The following is a 27716-nucleotide window of genomic DNA, read 5'->3' as shown; positions in this document are numbered from 1 at the left end:
CGTCGCTGCCGCACCACCCCACCCCGCCGCCGGAGCCCCGCCGCCCCTCGCGAGCCCCGCCGGAGCCGCCCCACCCCGTCGGAGGACCTCGCCGGAGGTACCGCCCGAGCCGTCGCCGATGCCGCTTTTTTTAGAAAAACCACTTTGTTTTTTTAAGAAAACCCTAGATTTTTTTTATTTTTTTGAGATCGATTTTTTTGGTTTATTTAGTTAGCGAGCGTTCGCTCGTTCGTTCGTTTTAACGAACGCATTCTTAGTTTAGATCCAGTTAACGAACGTTCGTTCGCTAATCTGTTCTTCATTTTTCTTTTTCTCGGATTTATCCCATGATTTTTCTGATCGCGATTTCTGATCCAAATTTCGTTTTAGTCTATCTTTTCGCTCGTTTATCAGAATCAGGCGATTCAAGCGCCTAGAGTTTCATCTCGAAACCCTCTTTCTGAATAATCTACTCAAACAAGTTATTGCTTCTATAAAATTTGACTTAGGTCCAGATTAGTAAACAAAGCTTGTTTCCTTCGCCGTTGAGTTTTGTTTCTTCGTTCGATTTGATTCTTTTTGCAAACCAGAGTTCTTTAGTTGAATTTTCTGGTTCGACCTCTCATTTGAATTTTATCCGTGTATTAGATGAGTACTTATTGTATGCTTGTTTGTTTGTTTGCTTGCGATAGAGTACCTGGATTGCGCCGCTTGCTACTTCGAATCCCTAGGTTTCGCGGATCATCAGCAAGGCAAATAACACTTTGATCATACCTCTTTACTACCCAGATTTTATGCATTAGTTTCAAACCCTCAAACAATTTCATGATTAGGATCTCATTAATATGTGGGTTTTGGGAAGTAGATGAGGTAGTACCTATTACCTGTTTTATTATCAAACCTTTGGGAGTTACTTCTACGTTTGCTTATTATGCCATGCTATGCTAGTAGACGTGGATTGGTTGAGTGAATTTCCATGATAGATGTGAGATTTTTAATTAATGGTTTATTTAAGGTGGCAACTTTAATACACATCTGGGTGGATTGAGGTACCTGGGTATTCTAGGATTGCCTGTTTATTTTGGACCGCTACCCAGGCTCAAAGGGATCATAAGATTATTCATGCTAGAAACTTCCGTGTGCAGCCACATGCTATTACGGGCTCTAGCATAGTTGACTAAGTCGTGCGAACTCTTACAGTGGTAGACTAGCAGATGTAGGGGATGTAGGTTGGTACGGTCTACCCATCGTAAGGTGCTAGCGCTTCTGAAAGACTATGTCTCGGTCATCCGTTTCTCAAACACCATGTAGTGCGAGAATCCCAACGGAGGAGATCGAGTCTTGTGGGGAAAAGTGCGCAACCTCTGCAGAGTGTATAAACTAATCATGATTAGCCCTGTCCCCGGTTATGGACATTTTGAGTATCTAGTACTTGGATTATCATGTGAATCTCATCACATTACTCTAATTAATATTGTTGGGTTTGTTTAATGATGATGTTACTTAATTGGGATTGAGAATGCTGTCAACCATTCTCAATGTTTAACAACCACCATGATAGTTAAATAAATTTATTCCTTTGTTGTAGGGAAAAATTGGCTTTATGCAAAACTGTAACCATAGAGCTTTCCACCAGCCATATATGCATGTAGTATAGCTTTATTCTTTCATTACTCTCTATGTGTTATCTTGCCAGCATATTCCATGTGCTGACCCGTTTTCGGGCTGCAACATTCATGTTGCAGACTTTTCAGACGACGAGTAAGATGCCTTAGGATTGTGGTTCTATACTCAGTGATGCCGTTGGAGTTGATGGACTCACTTATCTTCAAGCCTTCCGCTGTTATCGTTATTAGATGGCCTTAAGCCATATTTATTGTAATAAGTTCTCTTTGGAGACATTCAATGTAATAAGTGTGTGATTGCTACTCTGTTATAAATCCTTCAAGTACTGTGCGTGTCAGCATTACTGATCCAGGTGTAGGACCTTGAAGTATGTCTAGAGGGGGGGATGATTAGACTACTTGACCAATTAAAAACTTAACCTTTTCCCAATTTTAGACTTTGGCAGATTTTAGCTAACTTTAGACAAGTCAAGATTTCTTCACACAATTCAAGCAAGCATGCAAAGAGTATATGAGCAGCGGAAAGTAAAGCATGCAACTTGCAAGAATGTAAAGGGAAGGGTTTAGGAGGATTCAAACGCAATTGGAGACATGAATGTTTTTGTCGTGGTTCCGATAGGTGGTGCTATCGTACATCCACGTTGATGGAGACTTCAACCCACGAAGGGTAACAGTTACGCGAGTCCACGGAGGGCTCCACCCATGAAGGGTCCACGAAGAAGCAACCTTGTCTATCCCACCATGGCCGTCGCCCACGAAGGACTTGCCTCACTAGCGGTAGATCTTCACGAAGTAGGCGATCTCCTTGCCCTTACAAACTCATTGGTTCAACTCCACAATCTTGCCGGAGGCTCCCAAGTGACACCTAGCCAATCTAGGAGACACCACTCTCCAAGAAGTAACAAATGGTGCGTTGATGATGAACTCCTTGCTCTTGTGCTTCAAATGATAGTCTCCACAACACTCAACTCGCTCTCATAGGATTTGGATCTGGTGGAAAGAAGATTTGAGTGGAAAGCAACTTGGGGAAGGCTAGAGATCAAGATTCATATGGTAGGAATGGAATATCTTGGCCTCAACACATGAGTAGGTAGTTCTCTCTCCGAAATGGTAAGTTGGAAGTGTAGGTATGTCCTGATGGCTCTCTCTTCGAATGAAGAGGAGGTGGAGGGGTATATATAGCCTCCACACAAAATCTAACCGTTACACACAACTTGCCAAACTCGATGGGACCGAATTGATAAACTCGGTCGGACCGATTCAGCAAATCTAGTGACCGTTAGGATTTTCGGTGGGACCGACATGCAACTCGGTAGGACCGATATGGTTAGGGTTAGGGCATAACGTAATCTCGGTGAGACCGATTACACAAACTTGGTAAGACCGATTTTGGTAATTAGCTAACCAGAGAGTTGGTCAGGTAAACTCGGTGGGACCGATTCGCTCTTTTCGGTGAGACCGAAATGTTACGAAAGGAAAACAAAGAGTTTACATTGCAATCTCAGTGGGACTGATCGCTCACTTCGGTTAGACCGAAACATTACGAAGGGAACCAGAGAGATTACAATCCCATCTCGATGAGACCGAGATCCCTATCGGTGAGACCGATTTGCCTAGGGTTTGTGGCAGTGGCTATGACATTTGGGCTTGGTAGCGCCGGATAGAAAGAATCGGTAGGACCGATTTTGACTTTGGGTTTAGGTCATATGTGGATGTGAGAAAGTAGTTGAGGGTTTTTGGAGCATATCACTAAGCACTTGAAGCAAGAGTCTCATTAAGCAACAACTCATCCCTCCTTGATAGTATTGGCTTTTCCTATAGACTCAATGTGATCTTGGATCACTAAAATGTAAAATGTAGAGTCTTGAACTTTTGAGCTTGAGCCAATCCTTTGTCCTTAATATTTTGAGGGATCCACTTTCATCATCCATGCCATGCCATTCATTGAGCTTTCCTGAAATAATAGTCTTGGAATAGCATTAGCTCAATGAGCTATATGTTGTTATGAATTACCAAAACCACCTAGGGATAGTTGCACTTTCAATCTCCCCCTTTTTGGTAATTGATGACAACATATAGATCAAAGCTTCGACAAATGATAATAAGATTGAAAAACATCATCGCTTTGAGAAGTATGTGATAAGCAAGAGCTCCCCCTAAATTTGTGCATAGCTTAAGATTTGCTTTGGACTGCAAATGCACAAGCAATTTGGCTCATGGGTTACTCTTCCATGTCACATACATCTTGGTGGAGCGCTCAAAATAATAAAGATTGAATACATGCACTCATCACCAAGCAAAGTGAATGATCATATAAGGATAAGTAAGATAATATCATCAAACAAGTATAAGTGTAGCTTATGATCAAACACATGATCATCAATGTCTCACAGATAATAGCATAGAGTATCTCAAACAGGCAAATAAAGTTCAACCACAAAAGCAAGAGAGAACAAAAGCAACACTCTCTCTCAAAGCCTATGATCTATACATTTTTCTCCCCCTTTGGCAACAAGTTACCAAAAAGTTCATAGGAAATGCATAGTACTAGATCGACTCTTAGGCTTGGTCTTCATATGGTGGTGTAGATAGAACGCCAAGGACGAAAGCATCAGTTAATGTAGATGGAGCTGGAGGAGTGGGTGCTGAAGCTGGTTGCACTGGAGCTGTAGGAGCTGTAGCTGGTGCAGATGAAGTGGCTCTGGTGTCTGTCACTGGCACTATAGCTGATCTCTGAGCTCTAGGCACTCTGGCAAATGCATCTGTGGTTGTCTTGCCCTTCCTCTCTTGCATGTCATCCTGTAGCTGCTCCAAAACTGACTGAATCTCAATTACTTTGGCATCTAAATCATAGAATTTTTGTTCCATGATTCTTTCCAGGCTCTCCTAGTTTTGAGTTAGGGTGGCCAATCCCTTCTCAATCCTCAGAGTTGATGCTATCAAGTAACCAAGCTGCTCCTGCTTGTTCTTCAAAAAGTATTCAGATGCCTCCTCTTGAGTTGGCATCTTGGCAGCCTTCTCTTTCTTTGCTTTCTCCTTCTTCTCTTGAGCTTGTACTGATGATGGTTCATTCTCATTCATCACAACTTGATTGTCCTCAAAGTCTGGATGGAGAACAAAGTGTTCCTTATCCAACAGATATTTTCCTGTGCCCATCTTTGAGTTAATCAACTCCTGAATTTGTGGGGCATATCCACAACTTCTCTTTTGGTCTGCTGCTGTTCTCTTGATAGTCTCAACCATGAGGCTCATGACCTTGAATTTCTGTGGCACATCAAATATGTGTAGCAAATTTATTGCATGCCCCCTGATCATGTTGTGGTCACCTGACTTGGGCAAAAGAGTGTGCCTTAGAACCCAGTTGATCGTTGACAGCCCTGACAGAAGAAAATGGACTGACCCAAACTTCAAAGTTTCAAGAGCTTTGTCTGGGATCTCCTTGTACATATGTGACATAGAATTGAGATCCATCTTTTTCTTGGCATAAACATCCAGGTCATCTTCACTCTCCTTTCGGGCATTGATCAGATTGGCCCATTCCTCAATAGTTGATTGGTATCTCGTACCTTCAGACACCCAAACTATCCTTCCATCTGGATAGAAATGTGATGTGGAGTAGAATTGCATAATGAGCTCATCATTCCAGTTTGTGAGCTTCTGTCCAACAAATTCTGCAACTCCACAAGCAATGAAACTGTCTTGCACTCCAGGATAGTGTTCCTCATTCTCTTTCATGTAGGTCTAGTCGACCCACCTCATATCACATACTATAGGCTTGTTGTCCAACAAGATTGTCTCATAGAAATCATGTTGTTCCTTTGTGTGGAACCTGTAATCAACATCAGTCTTTCTTCTGATTGCATATGGATCAGACAATCTCCATAGCCTCAACCCTGAATCTCTCCTGATGTTCATGTTCTCAGCCACAGGATGAGCATCATTGTGGTCTGGAATCTTTGGCTTTAGCTTTCTCAACACATGCTCTTCATCTTCTTCTTCCTCAGCAACTGTTTCAGGCATTGGGGCCTTGTTCTTCTCAGCAGTTGGTATACTCCTGGTATTCCTCTTTGGTGCACTCTTGGGCTTGGAGGCAGCTTTGGGTGCTTCCTTGGGCTTTGATGTTGCAGCACCTGACCTTATAGCATCACCCATCAGCTTTTGAGCCTTGGGTGCTGGTGCAGCAACCTCTTCTTCCTCTTCCTCAGAGTCTCTCCTCATAGAGGGATTGCCAAGAACTTTGGAAGTACTGGTTCTAACTCTCTTTTTCTTCTTATCTTGACCAGCAACTTCATCTTCTGACTCAATAGCAAACTTCATGGTTTCTCCAGTGGGAACCTTCTTGGGTTTGGAAGTGGTAATCCTTCTTGCAGGTGCCTCTTTGGGATCAGGCTTTTCAGGTACTTGTGTTGATCCTCTGACCTTCAGCATAGGTGTCCTCTTGGCAGGAACCTTCCTATTAAGTCCAGGCTTTGAGGTCTTTACTGAGCCATACTCCTTTTTGAGCACTACCTTCTTGGAAGTAGCCTCATCTTCAGCTGCCACATAGTCCTCATCCTCAGAGTCTGAGGTTCTCTTCCTTCTGGCTCTTGTGGCTGCTTTAGGCAGATTGCTAGGAGTGCTTCTGCTGCCATCATCTGAAGAACTTGAGGGACTAGTGCCTTCACTCATGTGAATCTGCTCTTCTTCCCTGTTCTGGCTGTCACTTTGGTCTGATATGCTGAAATTACTGACTACTGACCCTATGAATAGTTATAGATGAGATAGAGTGGATGAGCATCACAAAATGCAGAGGTTTTTGCAAAAAAATGCTTCAAAAACTTAGTTTTAGTTTTCCACAGAAAGCATTTCGGATCAACCGATTTTCAAACTCGGTGATACCGAAGCAGTTTTCGAACCTAAACTAGTGAACCCGGTCAGACCGAGTCATAGTTCGGTGGCACCGAGACTACTAGGGTTTCACAAAGTTCTAAAATCGATCACACCGATTAGCAATTCTCGGTCAGACCGAGAGTTACTAGTGCAATGGCGTTAGCCAAATCGGTGGGATCGAGTTTTCAACTCGGTGGGTCTGAGATGGTTTCGGCGGAAACCTAACCCTAAATTTTCAAATCGCATCTATTCTAAGGATTGTTTTGACTGGATAGAGGTGTTTCAATCGTGGCAAGAATCATAATGAACACAATGTGCTGACAATCAGACGAGGATAGCACTGTGATCAAGTTCATACCCTAGTTCGGCGATGAACTCGCTACGGCGGCAACAGTGGAGAAGAAATCCATTGACGACGGTGGAGACCAGCGACAGGAGGCGGCTGGCGACGAACTCGACGATCCGGAGACCTAGTAGGCAGAGCGAGCTATGCACGGGCGATGAGGTTTGGAGAAAGTTTTCCAAATTTTTGCCCGTGTGAATATATAGCCCGACACTGTCGGTGTGACCGAGTGGAACGACTCGGTGGCACCGAGATGCATAACTGTTGACAGTTACAGCAACTCCGTGTGACCGAACAGTTCAAATCGGTTGCACCAAGATTGAAAACCTAGATCGACTTAGTGATCTCGGTAGGACCGAAATGGGGAATCGGTCAGACCGAGAATCACAAAGAAGTTTTGGAAGTTTAAGTCTATGACGAATCGGGGACTCCGAGTGCTCCTCACACAGAGTGGTTCGAATCTGACTTGATCAAATTTTGTGATGTAGCATGAATAGAGTTTGAGACGAGAAAAGCATAGATAGCTAGAGAAGGTTCTTAGGCATTCTTGTCCATCCACTTGACAAAAGAAAAAGAAACCAAACAATCAAAACAACAAGTGGATGTCCTCGAATGAGTAAAATATGCAACCAACATGCTCACACAATAAAATGGCAAATGAAATATGTGGCAAAGCATGCACAACCATTTCTAGCATCTATCAAACAATTGGCGATGACTAGGTCATCTATATATGAGTATATTGACTTAGGAGTCAAATGAGAACATTTGATCATAGGTCATACTCATCATTTAAGATCAAGTGGGGTTACCACCTTTACATAATGCATTGATGTGTTCACATCATTAGAGTTGCTTTGACTCAATTCTTAGAGTTAAGCTCCCCCTAGATGTGAGATCCCCCCTTAGAGGGATGAACTAACCTTGGGTTTTGTCGATGATGACTTCATGTAGGTGTTGAAGATGTGGATGCTCAATGTTGATGTAGATCATTTGGAGCAATCCTTTGGAGTGAGTTGCACTTTCAATACCTACATGGGTTAGTCCCACACGAAACACACAAGAATATCCATAGACATAGAGTGATGCACACACAAGATGATGTCCATGAAAACATTAGGTTACCTTGTCCCTTGCCTTACCAACATGAGGGTTTGCGACTCCTTGAACTAGTGCAAGATATGGAAGTTGATCACACTTGTCCTTGCCATAATGATATGAGTGAAGAATGTTGGCGGAGTCACCCTCAAGAACTCTCTAGTTCTTCTTCTTCGGGATCCACATCATCTTGATGGGAATCCTTGGAGTTGTAGTTGTACTTGATGAAGTAGAACTTGACGTAGTCTTGGGAACCCACTTGACCAAGGCCTTAGGTGCTTCTTCAAATGCATCAATCTCCTCTTGAAGCTTGTCCTTGCCTTTGTTCTTGTGGTGGAAGATCATCCTCTGCTTGTGTTCCCTTGAAGGAAGTAGGATCATACTTCTCTTGTTGAGGGACAAACTTAGTCTTGGGGTATTGATCTTCTTCCCACTCAACTCCATTGGCATTGAACTTTCGTTCAAAACCAACACCTTGATTCTTCCAGTGCCTTCCTTGCTTGCGTTCAATTTCCTCGAATTGCTTACTCCCGGCAAGGCTCTTGTATACACCTTTCTCTATGATTCCCTTCAATAAGCTATTTTCTTGCTCAAGTGTAACTTGGATAAGAGAATCATTAGTGGAATCAAGAGAACTACTAGAAGCAACAATATTGGATTTAGCATTATTATTGTTACTACTAGAGGAACAATCCTTCTTGTTCTTGTTACTAGACTTGACTTGAGGCATGTAAGTAGATAAGAGTAAATGCTTGGCAATGTAAGAAGAACTTTTCTTGCGAAGATCATCATTGACTGCCTTTAAGAACTCATGCTCTTGCTCAAGATTGAGCTTTTCAAAGCGTAACTTCTCATGAGCCCTTAAAAGTTCTCGATGATCTTCGAAGATAGTTTCATGAGCTAACTTAAGAGTGTTTAGTTCTTTAGTTAGAAGCTCAATCTTCTCCTTATCATTGTCATTCGTTTTATCTTGATTAGCATGATTAATTCACGTTTCATCATAGTATTCACTACTAGAGTTGTCAATAAGTAGATCATTATCACCTAGCAAGTCATCTTCATCACTAGTGAAATCAACATACTCGGGATGTGTTAGCTTTGGGCCTTTGGCCATGAAGCATCTTCCAATTCCTTCATTTGGTGAATCAAATATGTCACAGGAGTTGGTTGACACAAGTGCTAGACCGGCAACACCTTCATCTTGAGTATATTCGGAGTCGGAGTGATAGCTTCTCACGGAGTGATTGTCGGAGTCGGAGCCGGATACCCATTCACCAACATGAGCTTGATGTCTTCATTTTGTGTAGCTCTTTGATGACTTGTCCTTCCTTTCCAAATCCTTGCTTCTCTATGAAGGTCTTCGTTCATAACGATCATCTCTACTCCTTCTCTCCCTTGGTGGTGATTCATCTCTTCTACTTCTTCTTTTTGGAGATTCTTCTCTTCTTTTGTAGGGTGCCGTACACTCATTGGAGTAGTGTACGGGTCTCCCACAATTGTAGCAATTGCGCTCTCAACTAGAAGATCTTTTGTCATTGTAGGACCTTGACTTGGAGCTTCTTTCTTTGCTTCTACTCTTGTAGAATTTGTTGAAGTTCTTCACCATTAAGCTCAATTCTTCATTGAAGGTTTGTTTCTCACTTGATGATGTGGGGGCTTCACATGAGGCTTTGTAAGCACCACTTGACTTGTTGTGAAGTTCCTCCTTATCCTTGAGTGACATCTCATGAGCAACAATTCTTCCAATGACTTCCGTTGGCTTGAGATCTTTGTAATTTGGCATCATTTGGATCAATGTGCACACGGTATCATACTTTCCATCCAATGCTCTTAGGATCTTCTTGATGATGAATCTGTCGGTCATCTCTTCACTTCCTAAGCCGGCAATCTCATTTGTGATAAGAGCAAGCCTAGAGTAGATTTCAGCGACACCTTCACCATCCTTCATTTTGAACTTGTCAGGTGACTTTGGAGCACATCCAGCTTGGATTCCTTGATGGAGTCGATACCTTCAGGCATATCAATCAAAGTATCCCAAATTTCCTTTGCATTCTCAAGACGGCTGATTTTGTTGAATTCCTCGGGGCACAAGCCATTGAAGAGGATATCAAAAGCTTGAGCGTTGTATTGCAGCATCTTCAATTCATCCGCGTTAGCTTCACGGTTCGGCTCTCTCCCATCAAAGAATTCACCTTGCAAGCCAATACATACAATAGCCCAAACGGCGGGGTTATGTCCGAGAATATGCATTTTCATCTTATGCTTCCAACTAGCAAAATTAGTACCATCAAAGTAAGGACCTCTACGGTGATGATTTCCCTCGCTAGATGCCATACTCTCCTAGGTTGTGAAACCAAGGCTATGACCACCAAAAGCTAGGGAAATCAAAGCAAATGGAGACCAAAGCTCTAATAGCACTTGTAGGACCTTGAAGTATGTCTAGAGGGGGGGGGTGATTAGACTACTTGACCAATTAAAAAATTAACCTTTTCCCAATTTTAGACTTTGGCAGATTTTAGCTAACTTTAGACAAGTCAAGTAATCTTCACACAATTCAAGCAAGCATGCAAAGAGTACATGAGCAGCGAAAAGTAAAGCATGCAACTTGCAAGAATGTAAAGGGAAGGGTTTAGGAGGATTCAAACGCAATTGGAGACACAGATGTTTTTGTCGTGGTTCCGATAGGTGGTGCTATCGTACATCCACGTTGATGGAGACTTCAATCCATGAAGGGTAACTGTTGCGCGAGTCCACGGAGGGCTCCACCCACGAAGGCTCCACGAAGAAGCAACCTTGTCTATCCCACCATGGCCGTCGCCCACAAAGGACTTGCCTCACTAGCGGTAGATCTTCATGAAGTAGGCGATCTCCTTGCCCTTACAAACTCCTTGGTTCAACTCCACAATCTTGTCGGAGGCTCCCAAGTGACACCTAGCCAATCTAGGAGACACCACTCTCCAAGAAGTAACAAATGGTGCGTTGATGATGAACTCCTTGCTCTTGTGCTTCAAATGATAGTCTCCCCAACACTCAACTCTCTCTCATAGGATTTGGATCTGGTGGAAAGAAGATTTGAGTGGAAAGCAACTTGGGGAAGGCTAGAGATCAAGATTCATATGGTAGGAATGGAATATCTTGGCCTCAACACATGAGTAGGTAGTTCTCTCTCAGAAATGGTAAGTTGGAAGTGTAGGTATGTTCTGATGGCTCTCTCTTCAAATGAGGAGGAGGTGGAGGGGTATATATAACCTCCACACAAAATCTAACCGTTACACACAACTTGCCAAACTCGGTGGGACCGAATTGATAAACTCGGTCGGACCGATTCAGCAAATCTAGTGACCGTTAGGATTTTCGGTGGGACCGACATGCAACTCGGTAGGACCGCTATGTTAGGGTTAGGGCATAACGTAATCTCGGTGAGACCGATTACACAAACTCGGTAAGAACGATTTTGGTAATTAGCTAACCATAGAGTTGGTCAGGTAAACTCGGTGGGACCGATTTGCTCTTTTCGGTGAGACCGAAATGTTATGAAAGGGAAAGAGAGAGTTTACATTGCAATCTCGGTGGGACCGATCGCTCAGTTCGGTTAGACCGAAATGTTACGAAGGGAAACAGAGAGATTACAATCCCATCTCGGTGAGACCGAGATCCCTATCGGTAAGACCGATTTGCCTAGGGTTTGTGGCAGTGGCTATGACATTTGGACTCGATAGCGCCAGATAGAAAGAATCGGTAGGACCGATTTTGACTTTGGGTTTAGGTCATATGTGGATGTGAGAATGTAGTTGAGGGTTTTTGGAGCATATCACTAAGCACTTGAAGCAAGAGGCTCATTAAGAAACACCTCATCCCTCCTTGATAATATTGGCTTTTCCTATAGACTCAATGTGATCTTGGATCACTAAAATATAAAATGTAGAGTCTTGAACTTTTGAGCTTGAGCCAATCCTTTGTCCTTAATACTTTGAGGGATCCACTTTCATCATCCATGCCATGCCATTCATTGAGCTTTCCTGAAATAATAGTCTTGGAATAGCATTCACTCAATGAGCTATATGTTGTTATGAATTACCAAAACCACCTAGGGATAGTTGCACTTTCACAAGGGATGATACTGATGCACAGAGATCAGACCGTATGAGGTCTGGTCGCTACAAAACTCAAGCAATATGATATAAACCCCAACTTTTTATCCTCGATGGCAACAATACAATATGTGCCTTGCTGCCCCTGCTGTCACTGGGAAAGGACACCTCAAGGTTGAACCCAAATCTAAGCACTTCTCCCATTGCAAGAAAGATCAATCTTGTAGGCCAAACCAAACTGATATTTCGAAGAGACTTGCAAAGATAACCAATCATACATAAAAGAGTCCAGAGGAGATTCGAATATTTCTCATAGATAAACTTTATCATAAACCCACAATTCGTCGGATCTCGACAAACACACCGCAAAAAGAGTTACATTGAATAGATCTCCAAGAAGATTGAGGAGAACTTTGTATTGAGATTCAAAGAGAGAGAGAAGAAGCCATCTAGCTAATAACTATGGACCCAATGGTCTGTGGTAAACTACTCACAACTCATCAGAGAGGCTATGGTGTTTATGTAGAAGCCCTCCATGGTCGATTCCCCCTTCAGCGGAGCGCCGACGAAGGCTCCAAGATGGGATATTGCGGATACAGAAGGTTGCGGCGGTGGAAATAGTTTTTCGTGGTGCTCCTGAATGTTTTCAGGGTATGGAAGTATATATAGGCGAAGGAGGTAGGTCAGGGGAGCCACGAGGGGCCCATGAGGGTGGGGGGCACGCCCACCCCCTAGGGCGCGCCCTCCTGCCTCGTGACCGCCTCGGCTGCTTCTTGACATCCACTCCAAGTCTCCTGGATTGCGTTTGTTCCAAAAAGATCGCTCCTGAAGGTTTCATTCCATTTGGACTCCATTTGATATTCCTTTTCTTCAAAACACTAAAATAGGCAAAAAATAGCAATTCGGGCTGGCCTCTGGTTAGTAGGTTAGTCCCAAAAATGATATAAAAGTGTAAAGTAAAGCCCATAAACATCCAAAACGGGTAATATAATAGCATGGAACAATAAAAAATTATAGATATGTTGGAGACGTATCAAGCATCCCCAAGCTTAATTCCTGCTCGTCCTCGAGTAGGTAAATGATAAAAACAGAATTTTGGATGTGGAATGCTACCTAGCATATTTCACAATGTAATTTTCTTTATTGTGGTATGAATGTTCAGATCCAAATGATTCAAAATAAAAGTTCATATTGACATAAGAAATAGTAATACTTCAAGCATACTAACAAAGCAATCATGTCTTCTCAAAATAACATGGCTAAAGAAAGTTCATCCCTACAAAATCGTATAGTTAGGCTATGCTTCATTTTCATCACACAAAATACTCTCATCATGCACAACCCCGGTTTTAGCCAAGCAATTGGTTCATACTTTTTAACGCGCTTCAGCTTTTTTCAACTCTCTCGCAATACATGAGCGTGAGCCATGGATATAGCACTAAGGGTGGAATAGAATATGATGATGGAGGTTGTGTGGAGAAGACAAAAAAGGAGAAAGTCCCACATTGACGAGGCTAATCAACGGGCTATGGAGATGCCCATCAATTGATGTCAACATGAGGGGGGGATTGCCATGCAACGGATGCACTAGAGTTATAAATGTATGAAAGCTCAACAAAAGAAACTAAGTGGGTGTGCATCCAACTTGCTTGCCCACGAAGACCTAGGGAATTTTGAGGAAGCCCGTCGTTGAAATATACTAGCCAAGTTCTATAATGAAAAATTCCCACTAGTATATGAAAGTGACAACATAAGAGACTCTCTATATGAAGAACATGGTGCTACTTTGAAGCACAAGTGTGGAAAAGGATAGTAACATTGTCCCCTTTTTATTTTATTTTTTGGGCCTTTTTTTGGCCTTTCTTTTTTCTTTTTTCTTTTTTTATTGGCCTTTTTTTATTTGGCCTTCCTTTTTTTATAAGGGGCAATGCTCTAATAAATATGATCATCACACTTCTATTTATTTACAACTCATGAATTACAACTCGAAACTAGAACAAGATATGACTCTATATGAATGCCTCCGTCGGTCTACCGGGATGGGCAATGAATCAAGAGTGACATGTATGAAAAATTATGCAAGGTGGCTTTGCCACAAATATGATGTCAACTACATGATCATGCAAGGCAATATGACAATGATGATGCGTGTCATGATAAACGGAACGGTGGAAAGTTGCATGGCAATATATCTAGGAATGGCTATGAAAATGCCATAATAGGTAGGTATGGTGGCTGTTTTGAGGAAGATATAAGGAGGTTTATGTGTGATAGAGCGTATCGTATCACGGGGTTAAGATGCACCGGCGAAGTTTGCACCAACTCTTAAGGTGAGAAAGGGCAATGCACGGTACCGAAGAGGCTAGCAATGATGGAAAGGCGTATAATCCATGGACTCACATTAGTCATAAAGAACTCATATACTTATTGCAAAAGTTTTATTAGCCCTCTAAGCAAAGTACTACTATGCATGCTCCTAGGGGGGAGGTTTGTAGGAGTTAACCATTGCACGCCCCCGTCCTCCACACATAAGGAAGGCAATCAAAAGAGCACCCCATGCAATAAATTTGTTACACAACTTTTACCATACGTGCATGCTACGGGACTTGCCAACTTCAACACAAGTATTTCTCAAATTCATAATTACCCAACTAGCATGACTCTAATATTACCCCCTCTATATCTCAAAACAATTATCAAGCATCAAATTGATCATAGCATCCCATTCACTTCCTATGATAGTTTTTATTATACCCAACTTGGATGCCCATCATTCTAGGACCAATTTTATAACCATAGAAAATACCATGCTGTTCTAAAAGACTCTCAAAATATTATAAGTGAAGCATGAGAGATCAATAATTTCTACAAAATTAAGCCACCGCCGTGCTCTAAAAAGTATAAGTGAAGCACATAGAGCGAAACTATCTAGCTCAAAAGATATAAGTGAAGCACATAGAGTATTCTAATAAATTCCAAATCATGTGTGTCTCTCCCAAAAGGTGTGCACATCAAGGATGATTGTGGTAAACTAAAAAGCAAAGACTCATATCATACAAGACGCTCCAAGCAAAAGACATATCATGTGGTGAATATAAATATAGCTCCAAGTAAAGTTACCGATAGACGAAGACGAAAGAGGGGATGCCTTCCGGGGCATCCCCAAGCTTAGTATTTTGGTTGTCCTTGGATTATCTTGGGTGCCATGGGCATCCCCAAGCTTAGGCTCTTGCCACTTCTTATTCCATAGTCTATGAAATCTTTACCCAAAACTTGAAAACTTCACAACACAAAACTCAACAGGAAATCTCATGAGCTCCGTTAGTGCAAGAAAGAAAAACCACCACATAAGGTACTGTAATGAACTCATTCTTTATTTACATTGATGTTAAACCTACTGTATTCCAACTTCTCTATGGTTCATACCCCCAGATACTAGCTATAGATGCATCAAAATAAGCAAACAACACACGTAAAACAGAATCTGTCAAAAACAGAACAATTTGTAGCAATCTGTAACTTTAGAATACTTCTGGAACTCTAAAAATCCTAAAAAAATAGGAAGTCCTAGGAAATTTGTCTATTGATCTACTGCAAGACGAATCAACTCAAAATCACGTTTATATGATTTATCAAAATTATTCTCGTGCGTGCAAAAGTTTCTGTTTTTCAGCAGAATCAAATTAACTATCACCCAAGATGATCCCATAGGTTCTACTTGGCCCAAACACTAATTAAAACATAAAACCACATCTAAACAGAGGCTAGATGAATTATTTATTACTAAACATAAGCAAAAATCAAGGAACAAAAATAAAATTGGGTTGCCTCCCAACAAGCGCTATCGTTTAACGCCCCTAGCTAGGCATAAAAGCGAGAATAGATCTAAGTATTGTCATCTTTGGTGTTCAACTCATAAGTGGATCGCATAATAGATTCATAAGGTAATTTGATTTTCTTTTTAGGGAAGTGTTCCATGCCTTTTCATGACAGAAATTGGAATCTAATATTTCCTTCCTTCATATCAATAATTGCACCAATCATTCTAAGGAAAGGTCTACCAAGAATAATAGGACATGAAAGATTGCAATCTATATCAAGAACAATAAAATCTACGGGCACATAATTCATATTTGCAACAATAATAACATCATTAATCCTTCCCATAGGTTTCTTAGTAGTGGAATCCGCAAGGTGCAAGTTTAAAGAGAAATCATCAAAATCATGGAAACCTAACACATCACATAAAGTTTTTGGAATTGTGGAAACACTAGCACCCAAATCACACAAAGCATAGCATTCATGATATTTAATTTTAATTTTAATAGTAGGTTCCCACTCATCATAAAGTTTTCTAGGGATAGAAACTTCCAATTCAAGTTTTTCCTCATAAGATTGCATCAAGGCATCACCGATATGTTTGGTAAAAGCTTTATTTTGACTATAAGCATGAGGAGAATTCAACACGGATTGCAATAAGGAAATACAATCTATTAAAGAACAATTATCATAATTAAATTCCTTGAAATCCAAAATAGTGGGTTCATTGCTATGTAAAGTTTTGACCTCTCCAATCCCACTTTTACCAAATTTAGCATCGAGATCTAAAAACTCTGAATCATTGGGACGTCTTTTAACTAAAGTTGACTCATCTCCAGTCCCATAATTACCAAGATTCATATTGCAAAACAAAGATTTAATAGGAGACACATCAATCACTTTTAGATCTTCATCATTATTTTCATGAAAACTAGAAGAACACGATTTTACAAAGCAATCTTTCTTAGCACGCATCCTAGTGGTTCTTTATTTGCACTCGTCAATGGAAATTCTCATGGCTTTGAGAGACTCATTGATATCATGCTTAGGTGGGATAGATCTAAGTTTCAAAGAATCAACATCAAGAGAAATTCTATCCACGTCCCTAGCCAATTCATCAACTTTAAGCAATTTTCTTCAAGCAAAGCATTGAAATTCTTTTGAGAGATCATAAATTCTTTAACACTATTCTCGAAATCAGAGGGCATCTTATTAAAATTTCCATAAGAGTTGTTGTAGGAATTACCATAATTATTAGAGGAATTACTAGGAAACGACCTAGGATGAAAGTTTCCTCTATACATGTTACCAAAATTATTCCTACCAACAAAATTCACATCCATAGATTCATTATTATTCTCAATCAAAGTAGACAAAGGCATATCATTAGGATCAATACGAGCACTCTTAGTAGCAAACAATTTCATAAGTTCATCCATCTTTCCACTCAAAACATTAATCTCTTCTATCACATGAACTTTTTTACTAGTAGATCTTTTGGTGTGCCATTGAGAATAATTAACCATAATATTATCTAGGAGTTTAGTAGATTCTCCTAAAGAGATTTCCATAAAAGTGCCTCCCACGGCCGAACCTAAAAGATTTCTAGAAGCAAAATTCAATCCGGCATAATTTTTTTGTATGATCATCCATAAATTTAAACCATGAGTAGGGCAATTGCGAATCATTAATTTCATCCTTTCCCAAGATTGGGCAACATGCTCATGATCTAGTTGCTTAAAATTCATAATATCGTTTCTAAGAGAGATGATCTTAGCGGGAGGAAAATACTTAGAGATAAAAGCATCTTTGCACTTATTCCATGAATCAATACTATTTTTAGGCAAAGACAAAAACCAAGTTTTAGCACGATCTCTAAGTGAAAACGGAAATAACTTCAATTTAACAATATCATCATCCATGTCTTTCTTCTTAAGTTTTTTAAACGGAAATAACTTCAATTTAGGAAAAGACGAAAACAAAGTTTTAGCACGATCTCTAAGTTGTTTAGATGAGTAGCGGCATCTTCACTAGGAAGGCCGGAGAATTGATCTTTCATAACAAGATTCAACAAAGCAGCATTGATTTCACAAGATTCGGCATCATTAAGAGGAGCAATCAGAGTGCTAAGGAAATCATTATTGATGGTATTGGAAAAGTCACACAATTTAGTATTATCTTGAGCCAACGTGACAAGCAATCCAACACACAAGCACACAAAAGGCAAGCGAAAAAGAGAGGCGCACGGAAAAAGAGAGGGCGAATAAAACGACAAAGGTGAAGTGGGGAGGGGAAAACGAGAGGCAAATGGCAAATAATGTAATGCGAGGGAGATGAGTTTGTGATGGTACTTGGTATGTCTTGACTTGAGCGAAGACCTCCCCGGCAACGGCGCCAGAAATCCTTCTTGCTACCTCTTGAGCACTGCGTTGGTTTTCCCTTGAAGAGGAAAGGGTGATGCAGCAAAGTAGCGTAAGTATTTCCCTCAGTTTTGAGAACCAAGATATCAATCCAGTAGGAGGCTCCTCACAAGTCCCTCATACCTACACAAACAAACAAGAACCTCGCAACCAACACGATAAAGGGTTTGTCAATCCCTTCACGGTAACTTGCGAAAGTGAGATCTGATAGAGATAATAAGATAAGATAAATATTTTTGGTATTTTTATGATATAGATTGAAAAGTAAAGATTGCAAATAAAAGTAGAGCGGAAACTTATATGATAAAAGATAGACCCGGGGGCCATAGGTTTCACTAGTGGCTTCTCTCAAGATAGCATAAGTATTAAGGTGGGTGAACAAATTACTGTCGAGCAAATGATAGAAAAGTGCATAGTTATGAGAATCTCTAGGCATGATCATGTATATAGGCATCACGTCCGCAACAAGTAGATCAAAACGATTCTGCATCTACTACTATTACTCCGCACATCGACCGACTCCTGCCTGCATCTAGAGTATTAAGTTCATAAGAACGGAGTAATGCATTAAGAAATATGACTTGATGTAGAGGGATAAACTCAAGCAATATGATATAAACCCCTTCTTTGTATCCTCGATGGCAACAATACAACACGTCCCTTGCCACCCCTGCTGTCACTGGGAAAGGACACCGCAAGATTGAACCCAAAGCTAAGCACTTCTCCCATTGCAAGAAAGATCAATCTAGTAGGCCAACCCAAACTGATAATTCAAAGAGACTTGCAAAGATAACCAATCATACATAAAAGAATTCAGAGGAGATTCAAATATTTCTCATAGATAAACTTGATCATAAACCCACAATTCATCGGATCTCGACAAACAGACCGCAAAAAGAGTTACATCAGATAGATCTCCAAGAAGATCGAGGAGAACTTTGTATTGAGATTCAAAGAGAGAGAAGAAGCCATCTAGCTAATAACTATGGACCCGAAGGTCTGTGGTAAACTACTCACAACTCATTGGAGAGGCTATGGTGTTGATGTAGAAGCCCTCCGTGGTCGATTCCCCCTCCGACGGAGCGCCAACGAAGGCTCCAAGATGGGATCTCGCGGATACAGAAGGTTGCAGCGGTGGAAATAGTTTTTCGTGGTGCTCCTGGATGTTTTCAGGGTATGGAGGTATATATAGACGAAGGAGGTAGGTCAGGGGAGACACAAGGGTCCCACGAGGGTTGGGGGCGCGCCTAACCCCTAGGGCGCGCCCTCCTGCCTTGTGGCCGCCTCGGCTGCTTCTTGACGTCCACTCCAAGTCTCCTGGATTGCGTTTGTTCCAAAAAGATCGCTCCCGAAGGTTTCATTCCGTTTGGACTCCGCTTGATATTCCTTTTCTTCGAAACACTGAAATAGGCAAAAAAAATTAACAATTCGGGCTGGGCCTCCGGTTAGTAGGTTAGTCCCAAAAATGATATAAAAATGTAAAGTAAAGCCCATAAACATCCAAAACGGGTAATAAAATAGCATGGAACAATCAAAAATTATAGATATGTTGAAGACGTATCACGGTGATATAGCACCGATACAATAAAGTAAGTCAAGCATCAGGGTGAGACTTGACTTTTTATTGGTGTAGCGGAAGCACTAGTGGATGATACACGTGGTAGACTCCAAATACACAGGTAACTGACTGGGAACACCTCTACGCGTCGGGCTCACTAGCGCAGTCTTCCTTCGCAAGCTCATCCTCCTTCAGGTCTGGCCAAGACAATAGCCAGGGACAAGCTTGTGAGTACGTTGGAATGTACTCCGCAAACATTATGAACAAAAGATATAACGAGTGCAAATGCTCATGATGGGCTATGTTAAATGCACATGCTGACCGGAATTAAATCATGGCACGATAATGTCAATCTAGTGTGGATGAAATAATCATACAACAGTAGTAACGACCAAGAACTTAAAGTGGAACATCAGGCGTTAAACCGCCTGAGAAATTCCAAGAAAAATGCCAAACGGGTGTCTAAAAGAGAATTGGGTGAGACAGGACCGCCCGAGACTCAAGCGACGCCTCGTAAGGTCTTGAAAAGAAATGTCAAACAGGTGTCTAAAAGCGACGCCTCGTAAGGTCTTGAAAAGAAATGCCAAACGGGTGTCTGAAAGCGAATTGGGCGAGACACGACCGCCCGAGACTCAAGCGACGCCTTGTAAGGTCTTGGAAATAAAATTGAGTATCCGGGTAGTCTAGCCATCCCAAGTGATACTCAGAAAAGAACATAAGAGAAACAGGTTAGTACACCATAACAATAGTATGCACAACAATAATATTCATGATAGCCTCGATGGTGACCATAATATCCTGCAAGACGAATCAAGCTTAATTTAATTATTTTCCTCCAAAGACCGACACCGGGACCGATACTTGACCCTTCCCAATTGTGCCCTTGACCATGGACACGGCTATTCGAATAGATGTAACTTTGCAGAGGTTACGCTCTTTACCCAAGTTTATGGAATTTCCGTAGCCAATTGACTAATTTCCATTATGGTTTTTGGGTTGAAAACACACCTGACCAGCACACACCAGAATAACTTTCCAGATGCCAGGAATCACCCAAAGCATCTTTCAAGAAAAACTCGAAGTCGGGGAGACCATCGTCTCGAATTGCATGGGATCATTATTAACACATGCGGATTACAAGGGGTGCCCTCCTCTCGACCCAGCCGGATACACCCATGCCCCCTGACCCGATGACTGGCATTAGCGATGGCCATGGAGCCCTCATCGTGGCCTCACTAAGTGGTGTGTACATGGAAAGGGGTTAACAACTTACTAAATCGCACTCCCCTTGCGGTAAGACAAGTGGCAGCATGGTGTGTAGTTAGGCTAAATGGAACAAGACTCGATCTAGGTCGACTCAGGAGGTGTTTTTGTTAAGACTGGCATGCAATGGTGCAAAGACCTGCTATACAAACGGTTTTAACCCCTTTCCACGACGGCATTTGGAACCGTCACCAAGTGAGTGTGGGCGATAGGGGGGTCCTTCCAACGCGACCCATAAACCGTCGGGGATAGTCCCTCTTGGCACACAGGCTGGGGCAAAATGAGCTCGTGTGCGATCTGGTGGGGCATCAAAATCCAATTGTTTCCATTCGTATGTACATACCACACGGTGAATCCCAAAAAAATATTTCCATTTGTATGTATATCACACACATTTTTTTGTGTGGAAACGTTTGTGCAAGGTGGCCCAACGCAAACAGTTCTCTGCCGGAAGCCGTATGTGATTGTTACTTGATCGAACATGCCTACTTTCTAGAAACCGTGCGGGTTGTTTGAGTTCATCACCCATGGTGTTGTCTGAGTAACTATCTGCAATAGAAAACCCCAATAAGCAGGGTAATTAGCCTATTATTGATAATCCATGTACTAATCAAATTGATATTTATTATAAAACACACCAGATATTTCATATCCGTATAACAGGAACCAGGATTTCATAATCAAATTACATTAGATAGCTTCGGCACTCAGTTCCGCCATTACACAACAGCACCAAGTTTCACATGCAACATGAAAAACCTTTGGAAAGTAGCATCATACACGGTAAATAGATAAATGAATCTCATCTGGGAAATTGCTGAAGCGGAAGGCAAATATTGAGCCTTCAGTGATGTTGAATGTCCTTGCAACTTTAGGCTACTGGCTATGGATAATTGCCCACCCAACCTTCATGCTCTTCAGCAAGACTTCAATATTGTACCGTGGGTGTTGAATGAATACCTTCCTTGCCTCTTGACCATGAAGGTGGTGTGAGAGGTAATCACCGGTGAACTACGTTGAAAAGTACTGAAAACAAAGATATGCATAAATCGCTGCTATAAATTTTGAAATGGCGCAAGGGGTAAAAACAAGGTAAAAGAGTTAGTACCATCCTATAGTTGACTGATGTCTTCTTCATTGTGCAAACAAAGATCTTGTTGTTATTCGTCGCAAGCTTTTTCATCGTAACAATCTTTTTGAGTTTCTTAACTTGACTGATATTCATGGACGTCTCATTTCCACATATGCAAAATGGGTCGAACAGTGGGTCTAAGCCTCTGACAGCGGGACCTACATGTGCAAGATCAAATTGTAATAAACCTAAATATTAGAATGATTCCTGCAACTGCACAATAATGTGCTATTAGCCAAAGGACCATGCTTGAACAAACCTCGATGGTAAACCGCAGTGTCTCCCATTGTTTCCCTGCAACACACATAAGGAAGATCTTGATCAGGTTAACTGAGAGTTGTCATACTATAAGTAGAATATGTATTTGGTATAGCCAAATTTGATTTATTTCACATGCGTAACAATACAAAATTGTACCCACGGCAAATGAAAATCAAATTGCAGAACTGAACCAAACAGTTAAATGGACAACAGACCAAATGAACCAAAATAGTTAACTGAGCACGACATTGCAGAATAGAAACATGTACTAGAAGATAAGACAGTTAACAAAACAAAGAATTCTTGAGAACACTACTATGAAATGTAGCAATTGTGGACCAAATTGTTAACTGAACATTACATTTTAGAGGACCAAAGTGTTAGCTGAACATTACATTTCAGAGGACCAAACTATAAACTGAACATCAGATTGAATATTAATGTTACAGAGGACAAATCACTAGAAGGCATTGGCGGTGGCCTCGAGAAAACATCATGAACTGTATTTTAAAGTAGACAACCACGTGGCGGTGTTGATGGTGGCCTCGAAGACGAGGTGCTCCTCCAAGATCTGGCAGTCGGCACGCATGGTAGCCATAGCGACCTCATGCATGCGTGCGACCGTGATTTGCTTGTCCGTTGCCAGATGCTACGGAGCTCCACCTTATACTGCATGCAAAATGGGTGTGGGCGGCGCTTAATTGCAGGAGGGGGACAATGATTTCGGTGGAAGGTGTCGCACCGTCGGTCGAGGCATGTGGGACGGGAAAGGAGGAGGCTGGTGTGGGTGGGTTTGGATTACCTGACCATATCGACAAGGCCGCGCAGCAAGAAGAAGGGTCGGCGGCGAGGAGGCCGCGCGGCAAGAAGAAGGGTCGCCGGCGAGGAGGCGGCGCTGCGAGAAGAAGGGTCAGCAGTGAGGAGGCGGCGCTGCAAGAAGAAGGGTCACCGGCGAGGAGGCTGAGCTACCAGTAAGCAGTAGTGAAGGTTTGAACTTGGAAAGCAAGGAGGAATAGTGGAAATGTGCCATTTGGTGGGAGGGAGGGGGCGGAGAGATAGATACTTCTGCGGTGGAATTTTTTTTCGCTCGGTGCCACGAGAAACTGGCGCGCAAGTGTGGTTCAAGCGGGGGTGGTGGACTTAGATGATGAAACTTCCTGCGTAAGGAAAACAAGACAGTGCGCCAAGATATTTTATATCGCATCCCACATGATTCTTTCTAGTAAACTGTTTGTGGTATACCTGATTTTTTTCATTATGTTTTGAAAGAGAAAATGGTGTTACGAAGGGAAAGGATGGTGTTTGAATTGCTAGAAAATTTATGTACAATGAACATGCAACTAAATGAGTGTCGTGATTAAATTTGGAGTTATGCCAGGTTCGTTTGGCATTTTTATGGATTAATTGAGTTTCTCAGCATTTAATGTGCATAATTCAAATTTGAACTACAAGCACATGCTCCAATGCACCAAAGTTTGTTGAAAAATCACATGTGTGTCGTGAATTTATAGGTCCCATCCAAGAAATGGGAATGAAATTCAAACATTTGGCGTCGTGGCTCAGTCAGGAACATTGAGAAACTTAGTTTTTAAATTCCTAGAAATTCAAAACTCGTCTGAAAATGTTGAAACTTGGCATGGTGTCATTTCATGGCACCAACATGTTGTTGTAAAAAAATTGGTCGCATTTGGACAAGTTTTTGGTATAAGGTTTTTGCAAACCGAAGCTTCTCTCGAGAATACTTGTGGTTCCCAAGGGGGGACGTGTCAGCTTTTGTGTTCGAAACGATATATGCTGCCTCCCCCTTGGTTTTTTACAGAGACAACATAGAACTATATGAGTGTCGTGTTAAATTTTGTTATTATTCCGGGTTCGTTTGGACTTTCTTGTACGTTAATTAAATTTTTGGTCATTTAATGTGCATAATTCAAATTTAAACTACAAGCACATGCTCCAATGCACCAAAGTTGGTTGAAAAATCACGTGTGTGTCCTTGGGTGAATTTCTAGGTCCCATGCAAGAAATGGGAATGAAATTCAAACATCTGGGCGTCGTGGCTCGTCCGGAAAGATTGGGAAACTTGGTTTTTTAATTCATGTAAATACAAAACACGTCTGAAAATCATGAAACCTGGCATGGTGTCATGACATGACACCAACATGTTGTGGATTGTTTTTGGCCGAATTGGGACAAGCTTTGGTATAAGTTTCTTGCAAACCGGAGCTTCTCTCAAGAAGGCTCGTGGTTCCAAGAGGAACGTGTCACCTCCGTGTGCGAAACAACATACATACACTGCCTTCTCCCGCCTTAATATTTTTACACAGGCAGATTAGACCAAATAGAAGTATCATGCTAAATTTTGGAATTAGTCTGGGTTTGTTTGACTTTTTTTATACATTAATTGAATTTCTGGTCATTTAATGTGCATACTTCAAATTTGAACTACAAGCACATGCTCTAGTGCACCAAAGTTGGTTGAAAAATCACATGTGTGTCCTTGGATGAATTTCTAGGTCCCATGCAAGAAATGGGAATGAAATTCAAACATCTGGGCATCGTGGCTCGGCCAGAAAGATTGAGAAACTTGGTTTTTTTAATTCATGTAAATCTAGAACACACCTGAAAATCGTGAAACTTGGCATGGTGTCATGACATGGCACCAACATGCTGCGGTAATTTTTTTGGCTGAATTGGGACAAGCTTTGGTATAAGCTTCTTGCAAATCGGAGCTTCTCTCAAGAAGGCTGGTGATTCCGAGAGGTAACGTGTCACCTCCGTGTGCGAAACGACATACGTACACTGCCTTCTCCCGCCTTAATTTTTTTACACTAGCAGATTAGACCAAATAGAATTATCATGCTATATTCCGGGTTCGTTTTGCCTTTTTTATACATTAATTGAATTCCTGGGCATTTAATGTGCATAATTCAAATTTGAACTACAAGCACATGCTCCAATGCACCAAAGTTGGTTGAAAATCACATGTGTGTCCTCGGGGGAATTTCTAGGTCCCATGCAAGAAATGGGAATGAAATTCAAACATCTATGCGTCGTGGCTCGAGCGGAAAGATTAAGAAACTTGGTTTTTTAATTCATGTAAATCCAAAACATGCCTAAAAATCATGAAACTTGGCATGGTGTCATGACATGGCACCAACATGCTATGGTAATTTTTCTGTCCAATTTGAGAGGACGCACATATTAACAATCAACAAAGTCATTTTGGAACAAGTGATGTCATGTTACAAATTGGAAACACAACTATTATTGAAACCGTGGGTGTTCTACTTGCCAATTACATGTTTCCACGCGTCCCTTTTTTATTGGCTAGGAGGTGCCGTGTGGGATAGCTATTTGAGTATGGGAGGCGTGCGATCAGACCCCTACGCGTGCTCATCGGGTGGAGAGCCCCTTTGACCTCTCTCCGCCATGCACCTCCCTCCCAACGTCTCCATTAATGGCGCCCGAGCCCCTGTTTCACGGTGTGGCTATGTCTCACTGGACTGAGATTTAAGAGAGAGAAATGAAAATCTGAAAATAATTTTTTGCATGGATCTTGATGTAAGATTCGACGGACCTATATAGCATTGACTGCAACTTATAGCAAGCATGATGAATATAAGGACGATGACAGTGGATAATAATTGTCTTACATATTTAAGAACATAATTTTAAAAAGCCACATGCGGCAACGCCCGAAATACACAAGGGCAAAAGAAGAAGGAAGACAACGATTTGGCTCGCTAATCTCTACTTTCTTGATGCATTGCTAGAGGCCGCGGGAACTAGTCTCCACGGCGAGCAGCAATGAGCTCTTTCCTGTCTTCAATATGCTGCTTGAGAGCATCCATGGATTCCTCCACCACCCTTTTGTGCTTCATGCACAGCACAACATTCTCGTCCATAAGTTTCTCGACGATGACGCTGGTCCTCTTCAACAAGGCAGTGGTCTCCTCCTGCTGCTCCGCACTTCCGACGATCTTCGCCCTCAGCAGGTCGCGCTCGGCCTGGAGCTTCTCATTGCTCTCCCTTAGTTGCCGGATGATGCTGGTAGCCTGTTCAAACGAGGCTTTCATGTAGTCCTGCAACCTCGCCCAGCCAGAGATCTGATCCATCTGGGTATGGACGATCGCATGCATGCTCCTGTAAGATTCCTCGCCTGCCAGCGAGACATTTTCCCAGGCCGCCGCGGCACGGAGGACATTTTTGCTGCTTCCACGGAGCGGCCGGACATCTCTGCTGCTTCCGTGGCGCAGCCGCACCAGTCTGCCTCATCGACGGTGCGATGAGACCCCCATGCTGCCTCGGCGGCGCGGTGGGACCTCTGTGCTGCTATGGCCATGCGGCAGGACATGTCGGTTGCTTTCACGGCGAGACGGGACATCTCTCGTGCTTCCCTTCCATGCTCGCCTCTCCCTAGTGGCAATCTCTCGACCCAGAACTCACGCTGGCCATGGCAGACGCAAGGGAATGGTGATGAATGACTTGTTCGTTTTTGTGGATGAGGAGTTGAGGAGTATTGTGCATTCATCTTGGAGTAGTAGTATTTATAACCGAGTACTAATACGCTCCTAAGTGGGAAACCATTTAGGTTTTGATCAGTGTGAATAGGTTTGCAATTTGCAATGTGACGGGACAAAGGCTCAAAATTTATTGACGGTTCTATAATTTCTAAGTGCGACACTATTCCTGGACGGCGTAACATGGGCACGCTTTCTCAGCCACGTACGTGGCATTTGCACCATAGGGTGCACCGCAATAGGCAATGTCAGCACACGTCTTGTTCTATGAACCGTGCACGCTCATTATTACCATCATGCATGCTTCTTTTAATTAGAATGTGTGCCCGTCTAGCGCACACATGTTGATCTGTCTAATTGTTTCTGTTTGTTGTGGCTAATCACAAACAGTTCATCTGTGTGAAGTGTATGCCATCAATCGCAAGCACCTTTGATCTGGCTGACCGGTTCTGTTCTGTTGCCTAATCGCAAATAGTTAATTCTTCTAAAGCGTATGCCCTCAATCGCACACACCTTTATCTAGCTATCTGTTTCTGTTGTTCCGCCTCATCACAAACAGTTAATCCGATTGAACTGTATGCCGTATATCACACACGCCTTCATCTGGCTGCCTGTTTACGTTCTTCTTCCACATCGCAAACAGTTCATTGAACTGAACCGTATGCCCTGCATCACACACGCAACAAAAATCTGAACTGTGTTTGATGCATCTGTCATCACAAATGTTTTGCACCTTTC

The 27716-nt window shown here is 42.1% G+C and overlaps 1 pseudogene; it reads right to left on the bottom strand.

Moving 5' to 3' along the window:
- The window catches only part of LOC119292587, a 54460-nt pseudogene extending 27618 nt beyond the window's left edge, over window positions 1–26842 (bottom strand).
- Window positions 26843–27716: the final 874 nt, after the last annotated feature.

Source organism: Triticum dicoccoides, chromosome 4B (assembly GCF_002162155.2).
Source record: "Triticum dicoccoides isolate Atlit2015 ecotype Zavitan chromosome 4B, WEW_v2.0, whole genome shotgun sequence".
Taxonomy (NCBI): domain Eukaryota; kingdom Viridiplantae; phylum Streptophyta; class Magnoliopsida; order Poales; family Poaceae; genus Triticum; species Triticum dicoccoides.
This window is presented reverse-complemented; position numbering and strand designations above follow the sequence as displayed.